Source organism: Dermacentor silvarum, chromosome 3, assembly GCF_013339745.2.
Source record: "Dermacentor silvarum isolate Dsil-2018 chromosome 3, BIME_Dsil_1.4, whole genome shotgun sequence".
Classification (NCBI taxonomy): Eukaryota; Metazoa; Arthropoda; class Arachnida; order Ixodida; family Ixodidae; genus Dermacentor; species Dermacentor silvarum.
Window position 1 is genome coordinate 57,287,420 of NC_051156.1, and position 8,575 is coordinate 57,295,994.

Sequence of the window (8,575 nt, forward strand, 5' to 3'; positions counted from 1 at the left end):
TGCTCCGGTCGCTCCACCATTTCCTTCCAATAAAACAAAACGACGAGAGCACTTCGCACTACCTCACTCAAACGCTGTGTCCCAGCAACTGACGCTATCGGCAGGCGGGAAAAAATTTGCGCATGCGCACGAAGGTTTAAGGTCGGCTGATGCAAGCGCGCTTGTTTCATATCCATCAGGTGCACAAAAAAAAACAAGGTCGGGTACTTTTCTGACAGGCCTTGTATACCTTAATATACTGTGTATCCCAGTGTCTCGAGTTGTTAATTCACCTTCACACTGCGATCTGCTAGCCTCCCAGTTTGCTGCAATGGTAAAGTAACCGCCCTGGAAAGGTACTGGTCCTTGTTTTGAATCCCGGACAAGGATGAATTTTTCTTCAACTGTGAGGCTTTCTTTCTGAGAAAGCCACACGGGTTTCCTTTGTAGCTTCATGTTACCATTCAGATGGATAACACTCTTTCCTTTTTATGTGCTTATACACTTTTCGTCATAGCAAATACAATAAGCACTACGTTAAAAGGACAGTAAAGAGAAAGACAATGTGAGCTGTATCAGTAAATTATCCTTCTAAATACCAAAAGGCAGTCTTACTGCAAGAAGCTTGGCAAGCCAAAAGGAGCAGAAAGAAAAGATGGGCGTTGACGCCGCCTCGAATTTCCTGCACCAGCCAGCCGTAACGCCACGAATTTTGATGCCGTGTACTTGAGCCTCGTTAAAGTTTTTGTTAGTAAAGGTCGACTGCATAGTGTTACATAAGAGCCAAAGACCAGACTTAACAAATTTAGGGAACTTTTAATCTGCCGAAATGGCTGAAATGTGAGAAAATATGAGAAAACTACCAATCCTACAGCTACTGTTTCTGCAACAGATTTGAAACATTTCTTGCGTAAGAAATTGCGAAGCCATTGACAACGCCTGTGGGATGAAGAAACAAATAATAAGCTTCACTTGATTAAGCCACAGTTAGGTTTCTGGCCCTCCGCAACGAGAACACGGCGAACTGATGTCCTGTTCTGTCGTCTCAGAATAGGTCATACATTTGGCACCCATAGTTTTTTGTTGACCGGGGATGAACCACCAACCTGTGGTAGATGTGGTGAGAGGCTAACCGTCCTCCATGTTCTCCTGGAGTGTCTGGATGCCGAAGCAGATAGAAAAAAACATTTCCCTTTAGCTTACCGCTATCATGTCCCTCTGCATCCCAGTATGTTTCTTGGTGAGGAACCGCTGTTTAGCACCAAAGCAGTCCTCGCTTTCTTAAACGACGTGGTACTGCATGTTATAAGCCCAATAAATTCATAGCGCATCCTCCCTCCAGAGGATGCTGCTGTGATAGTAGTTTTGTATAAGCACATGCCTCCAGGCCCTTGTGGTTCAAGGGCTCTGTTTAGGCAGTAGTGTTTCTGTCCAATTACTACATCTTAAATATTTTAAATATCGTGTCATTCTTTCGCAATGCATTCTTCATTTCATAGTACACCTCATTAGCCATTGCCATGATTTTAGTGCATGTATATTTTACGCATTTTACAGCGATTATTTTTAGGCCCCTTTACAGCCACACTTCATCTACTTCTCCGAATTCATCGCTCCACTGCACACTCACAAACACTGGCATGGCGCTCTTTGGCCATACCTGGCCCTTGCGCCATAAAACACCACACATCATCAAAATATGAGAAAAACTGATGTAACATGTACTGATGCTGGGGTTTCAGCGCAAGGTACAAACAATGAAGCATTGACTTTCCTTCTCTCCTTTAATATTCCACCTATTACTGTGACATTAACTAAAATAGTGTTTTGAGCGAATACTTTATCAATTTAAATTGTTCCACTCTTTCTGCTTCATCATCACCAGCCTATATTTCTGTCCACTAAAGGACGAAGGCCTCTCCCTGTGATCTCCAATTACCCCTGTCTTGCACTAGCCGATTCCACCTTACGCCTGCAAATTCATCACTCCACCTAGTTTTCTGCCATCCTCGACTGCACTTCACTTCTCTTGGTCCACCGGTTATCCATCCTATGCATTACATGGCCCGCCCAGCTCCACTGTTTACTCTTAATGTCAACTAGAATATTGGCTATCCCTGTTTGCTCTCTGATCCACACTGCCCTCTTCACGTCTCTTAACGTTCGGCCTAACATGTTTCATTCCATCGCTCTTTGTGCGGTCCTTAACTTGTTCTTGAGCTTCTTTGTTAACTTCGAAGTTTCTGCGCCATATGTTAGCACTGGTAGAATGCAATGATTGTACACTTTTCTTTTCAACTACAGTCATAAGCTTCCAGTCAGGATTTGGTTAATGCCTGCCGCATGCACTCCAACCCAATTGTATTTTTCTAATTTCTTTCTCACTATCAGGGTCCCTTGTGAGTAACTGACCTAGATAAACATACTCCTTTATAGACTCTGGAGACTGACTGGCGATCCTAAATTCTTGTTTCCTTGCCAGGCTACTGAACATTGTTTGTCTTTTGCATATTAACCAACCCAGTACAATTTCTCGGTTAAGGTCCTTAATCATTTGCTGTAATTCGTCCCAGTTGTTGCTTTCTCTTTAGTGTCCCTTTAATCTCGTTCGATCAGATTTGGGACAGCACAAATATATTGCTTTTGGTCATCTCGGAAATCAATGAAAACAGAAGGCTTCATTATGTCTGAAAAGGGTAGCACAGTAACAGGGGTTTCCAATGAAATAAAGCATTCATTAATGTGACTAGGGAAACAGGTGGAGCTGTCTGTGCTAACTAGCTTTTTGCACAGAAGTGCAAGTGTCTGAGTACCATCAGATCCTGACATTTCAAAAATGCGATCAATAATGTAATTCTTGCCATCTTTGCCCTCAAACACACTGCAGTCTTTTTTTTTCCTTTCGAATACTGATGACTGCAAAAGACAGTGCCAAGATGGGCAAAGCCAAAGTACTCCACCACATCTTTCCACCCAGGGCAAAATGCATTAAGTGCAAGATTTTCCGGAACTGATAACACCACACACAGCTTAGGACTGCCAAACATGTGTGCTCTGTCAAAAACTCTTGATTTCATAACTTTCTTGTAGCCTAGCATATTGTGACAGAGTTCCAAAATGTTAGGTGCAGGTGGATGTATTATATGTTCAGTCAGTTTTTGAGACATTGCAATTCGCTCAATAATTTCATTTGGCACACCTTTTGCAGCAGTCACATGCTTCAAAAGTGTACCGTTTCCACCTTCAAAAACAAAAGCCGAATGAGACCATAAAGGTCCAAGGTTCTTGACACTGCTCACTACGTGCTGCAGGAGATGGACATTGAAAGTCAAGGACTTCACACCATATAACCCCGCTGCTCGGCCGACAAACCTCTGGAGCAGGTTTCCTGGAAGAAAAAAAAACAAATACTAAAGCAATGTTGTTTTAACATTTGTATAGTTGGCTGTGTAATTGCCATGTAAGGATAAATCCCACATAGATGCTCCTCATAGCAGCAAGATTAAGCAGTTTTTAACTCAATATACAATTAAGTTTAATGTAAATATTAATTGACATGCTTGCTCTGGTGTCCTGTGCAAGAACACAGATCAAAGGTAGTCAATGACACCTTTGAAGGCATACCCGTACAAGCCTCCAAGGAAAATTTTACATTTGAAATACGGTTGTATGAATAAAAAAAACTCATAAAAGTAGATGTCTGATACCGAAACTGAAGAAAGCATTACTGCTCCCTGAAAGTAATGCATTACCTAGAATGCGTGGCTCCTCAGTATCTCTGATATTAGGCACTGCCTACTGTGTTCTGAAAAATCTCGAAGGCAATTTACTTTAATTTACATTCTTTCTTCTAACCACAAGTTGTGCGTGTCATTTGCTTAGGTGGCATTTAAAGGGCCCCTCACTGCAAACAGATCACTGCAAACGGACAAGTTCCATGTGCAGGTCAAGTGGTAGCACTCTTGTGTACAAAGTATCAAACAACTCCAGGCACGAAAACACCATTCTTTTTGAGGGAGACCGGTGTGCAGGTTAGGGCTTGTTGGTACATCATTTTGAAGGCTGTTTGGTGTAGCACAAATAATACAGAGGTACATAGAACACGATTTACTGTGGGTGTGTGTTGTTTGTTTCTGCATCAATGTATTCAGTGTACTACATTGAAAAGCCTTCAAGAGATTGAGGTAGCTTCACTTCGATTGAGAGAGTCATGGTCCCACGCACTAATACCTCTAAATAAAACCCACTGCCTGCAACATCGCCGATTATCACATGACTTGGGTACGTCAATACAGAAAAGGCAATGTCAACACTGAAAATGTGCCATGCATCACAAAAGGAAGAGAAGAAAACAAGAAGTTGGATGTATGACAGTCAAATGTTGCATGGCCCTGATGATTACATGAAACAAGTGAACCATTGAAGTATGAGGGAAAAATAAGTTGTCCTGTTATAATAGCTGTTAAGCTCTTCAGTTTTTATATAGCAACCTATAACAAGTAATCACAAAAAGGTAAACAGCCCTACCAGCACGAGTAAGGTCTCCAGGGCACACTTCCTATGTCAGCCAAGTGAAGATGGCTTCAACCAAGAGGGCAAAATGGCTCCAGTACCGAGAATGCAGAACTCCAAGGCAGCATGGTAGACTGTAGTACAAGAGCCAATTCCTCCATTCTGCTGCCTTCCAAAAAGCTCTTTCTCGAAGTGACCTTGGCAGCCGTATCACCAAATCAGGTGGGCGGATCGTTGTTAGTCGTGCGTCCACTTTTGCCACAAGGGAAGGACTACCTGCAGGTAGTTTTCAGCATTATGCATGCATGAAACCATATTTTTAAACGTCTAGAGCTAAATCATGTGCACATAAATAAATATGTTATGAAACTTGATCCAACCAGTATAAGCGACAACGCTATGGTTACACGAACTGCTGCAGATGGGGGCACAAGGTGAATTGATGAGGTAAGCAAACTACTGCAGGTGGCAGCCCCAGGTGCATTGACGACGTTCCAATCATAAGCCGGTATCGTAATTTAGAGCCTTATTCATCGGTGTTGAACCATTATGAACCGTGATCAACCGTACTCCGGCAATGGCTGTGTATGGCGCAGCCATGAGGACTATATCCTGAAAGCGATCTGCAATGTGCACAGAGATTGCAGACTGCTGGTAGCTTCACGCGCTGTGTTGTCGCCGCATCGCGTGCTGAGAGATTCGTGAGCACTGTGTTGTCACCACTTCGTTCAGGTGAAAGCGACAGGCAGCATGAACGTAAAGTCACTTGCTCCTAGGGGCTCTATCTTGAAAACGATCGTCTTACAGGACGGACTGACAGACGTTTTTTCTCGTTGGGTGAGCATAGTACACATTTAAAACTGGGGAAGGCTATATTGAAAGCAATAAAAGTACCCTATGACACGTCAATAAGCAGATCTTAGCAACTAGTCATGCCTTACATTTGGCTCTCACAGAAGGATTACTGTGGCAAATGACACATATGAAATGACTACCATCATCAGTGTTCAGTAAGTATGTGGCTCACTAATAAGCCACAGGGCTCAATAAGCTCAAGATACATTCAAAACAGTGCAAGAAAATGGCATACATCATGGCGACATTACCTATGTAAAAATCCTCTTGAGAGTTTGACGGATCAAACCAATAGTCTGTTATCTGCCTTGTGACGCCCAGCAAGATGCAGTGCATATATTCAACGGCTTGGCCATGAACAAGATCAAATCCTGGTAGGTTTACGAGAGGGGAAAGCCCCTTGAGCCCATTCACAGGAATTTGAAGTTCCAAGGCCCGCTTCATATCCTTCAGGATGCCTAACGATACCCTCTCCTGGGCTGGCTCTGTGTCAACGTATCGGAATGCACCTGCAAAACATACATAGTGGTAATTGCTATTAGAGCAGAGTGAGCCAAAATATACTGTCAACGCAACAAACTCATTCTTATTTTTTACATCAATACGTGTGGAGGTTGATTTCTTTTGCTCACGAATTTCATTTCTTCCCTACTATCACTGTGTTTACACATCAATAGTGTGGCATGATCACTCCCTTTTTCCTTTGCTTTATTTTGAAACAAACTACATTACTGAGGTTTGCTTAAGTCAGTGCAACCATAAAATCAACAGGCTACTGCGCATCTACTAAGTGTGATCAAATGAAACCAGACTTCACGAAGATTGATGCTGCTAAAATTACCATGTTGAATGCTTATAGGCACAGCGATAAGCAGAGTTAAAGTAAACACAGGAGCATGTGGCGACGCTACGTGAAGAGCCAGTGCCAGCGAGTGTAGCTGCACTTCGAAGCAAGGCTGCACAGGTACAATGATGCCTGAAGGCGTGGCCATGTATTGTCTGCTACGAATTTTGAGTGCAACAAGCCTGTGTTGCATTGAAGAGAATTCCATCTTCCAAGGTGTATAACAGTCTCACCTTGCGTTTTCAGACAGTATTTAAAATGATAGTGGTTTCACAGACTTCAGCTCTAATGAACTGCATAAACTTTAGTAAACTTTTGGCTGCGCAAAACAATTAGGCCCCTATGGTTAGCTACAGCTTTTCATGAAAGGAGGCAAAGAATTTTCCCTCGAGAGAGAACAGTTTGCTGGAGCAGGAACAGTTCATTTGCCTCAGGGTGAAATATATGTCAGACATATATGCATGGTTGGCTTTGCAGCTACTACAGCGGTTGCGCAGCATTGCTGCTAGCAAAGCTTGATACAGCACACATAGTTTGGGCGCTGAGACAATGAAGCAGATGACAGACCTGGCGTGGTATTCTGTAAGAGTCTACCTAGTGGACTGTTCATTTCGCCATTTCTGCGACCGTTGATTCGCTGCAGCTTGACATGCAGCAAGGTGCCAGCCAGTCTCCTTCCTGCACGTCAAGCAGCAGCGAATCAACGGTTGCCGAAATGGACAGTCCACTAGGTGGACTCTTACAGAATACCGCCCCTGGAGCTACACCTCCAGCCATAGCAGCACCTGTGCTGGCTTCCTTTGATGCGCTGCTTTGCTGGCTGCACTGGTGCTGTGCAGAACACAGCAATGCACTCATGTGTTCACCCTAACTGTGCTCATCACTGTACAAAGTAGAAATTGCTCATTCTCTTCACATATCTAGCTTGTGCTGGACATTGCCACCATGAGTGGTGCAATTTAGAACATGTCTAAGGTGGTGTAGAGAGCAGTCATTTTTTTAACAGCAAAAGGCTGTTGCAATCAATATCAAAGCAAACTGCTCCGACTACAAACATGACATAGCAGCGTAAACTATAGGTAATAACCCTGGGTGCTTGTCTCCCCCCAAGTATAGTTTCTGCATCATTCATTTCACAGTTTATATACATGTCATTGTGCGACTGCTGCATTTGGATTTCTAACCAAAGTAATAGGTATAAAATATAGCAAGAATGAAAATGTACCTTGTTCATGCTGGCCACATGTCAAACACCACTGGCACCCAAAATGTCCATTAAACTGCAGCTGGTTGCACACAAGTGCTCGTGCCGGTGAGTCCACGGAACAACATACTACATGAACTGCAGACGTCACCGTCCTTGATGCATGTTGCCATGTCAGAGTGCCAATGTTCCGGACCTTGTCCACAAACTTATCCAGGAACAACAACATGTCGGGATGGCGTGTTCCAAACCATAGCCCTCCCAGCCCGACATGTTGCAGGCGCTCTCTTGGAGGAAGTTCATTGACAATGAACTGGATGGGCCAGATGGATGCATTTGATGATTTGTATAGTGGACTTCCGTCAGTATTAATGACAATGGTGAGGTCTGCCGAGTTGAACTCGCTACTCATCCGTAGCTTACGGGACAGTCTGGCATCAGTGATGTCAGTGATGCCGGTGGCTTCTCCCGTTACTTTGTTTGTAATGTCTAAAAGGCTGTCCGCCAGCAAGTCTTTTGTTTTTGACACAATGTGTCTGATTTGCTCCTTAATGTCAAATATATTTAAAAAATTTCCTTTGTTCTTGGCTTCTCTTGGATTGGATGTTTTTTTGCATATGGGGCATTCGAGCTGATCGTTCCTACTGCTGATCAAAAGGCTGCTGCAGGCATCGCAGTAATAATGACATTCTGCTATTTTTTTCTTTCTGTTCTGCCCACAGCTTACGGAACAGTTACGCGCTTGTAGGTAGCACTCTTTGTCTCTGGCCAAACAGGGCGTTGATGAGCCGCAACAAGTCCTCCAGGGCTGTCCAGGGCAGGCCATGGGCGACGACAAACGCCATTATGAGCAATATGGCAGCACCCTTCGTCGTTGTGGAGTTTGGCAATGTTTCTTCGCCGTACTCGTGAAGGCATGCTGCAAAAACAGTTTCATCCAACGGCGGAGTCGAAGGGCGCGCGCCATCGTCTTCCCATTCTTCGTCTTGCGCACTTAGCTCCGATGTCGGTCCTGTTGCGTCCGCGTCCTCCCACGAACTTGGCAGCTCCGCTGATGGTCCCGATGCATCCATGCTCAGGTCTAGCGACGCTTCATCATTCTCCTGCACGTTGACACCGCAGCTGGTTGATGAGGCGCCGGCGTGGTCTGCGAACGTAGACGCAGAGCTGGCTGGCGCCTG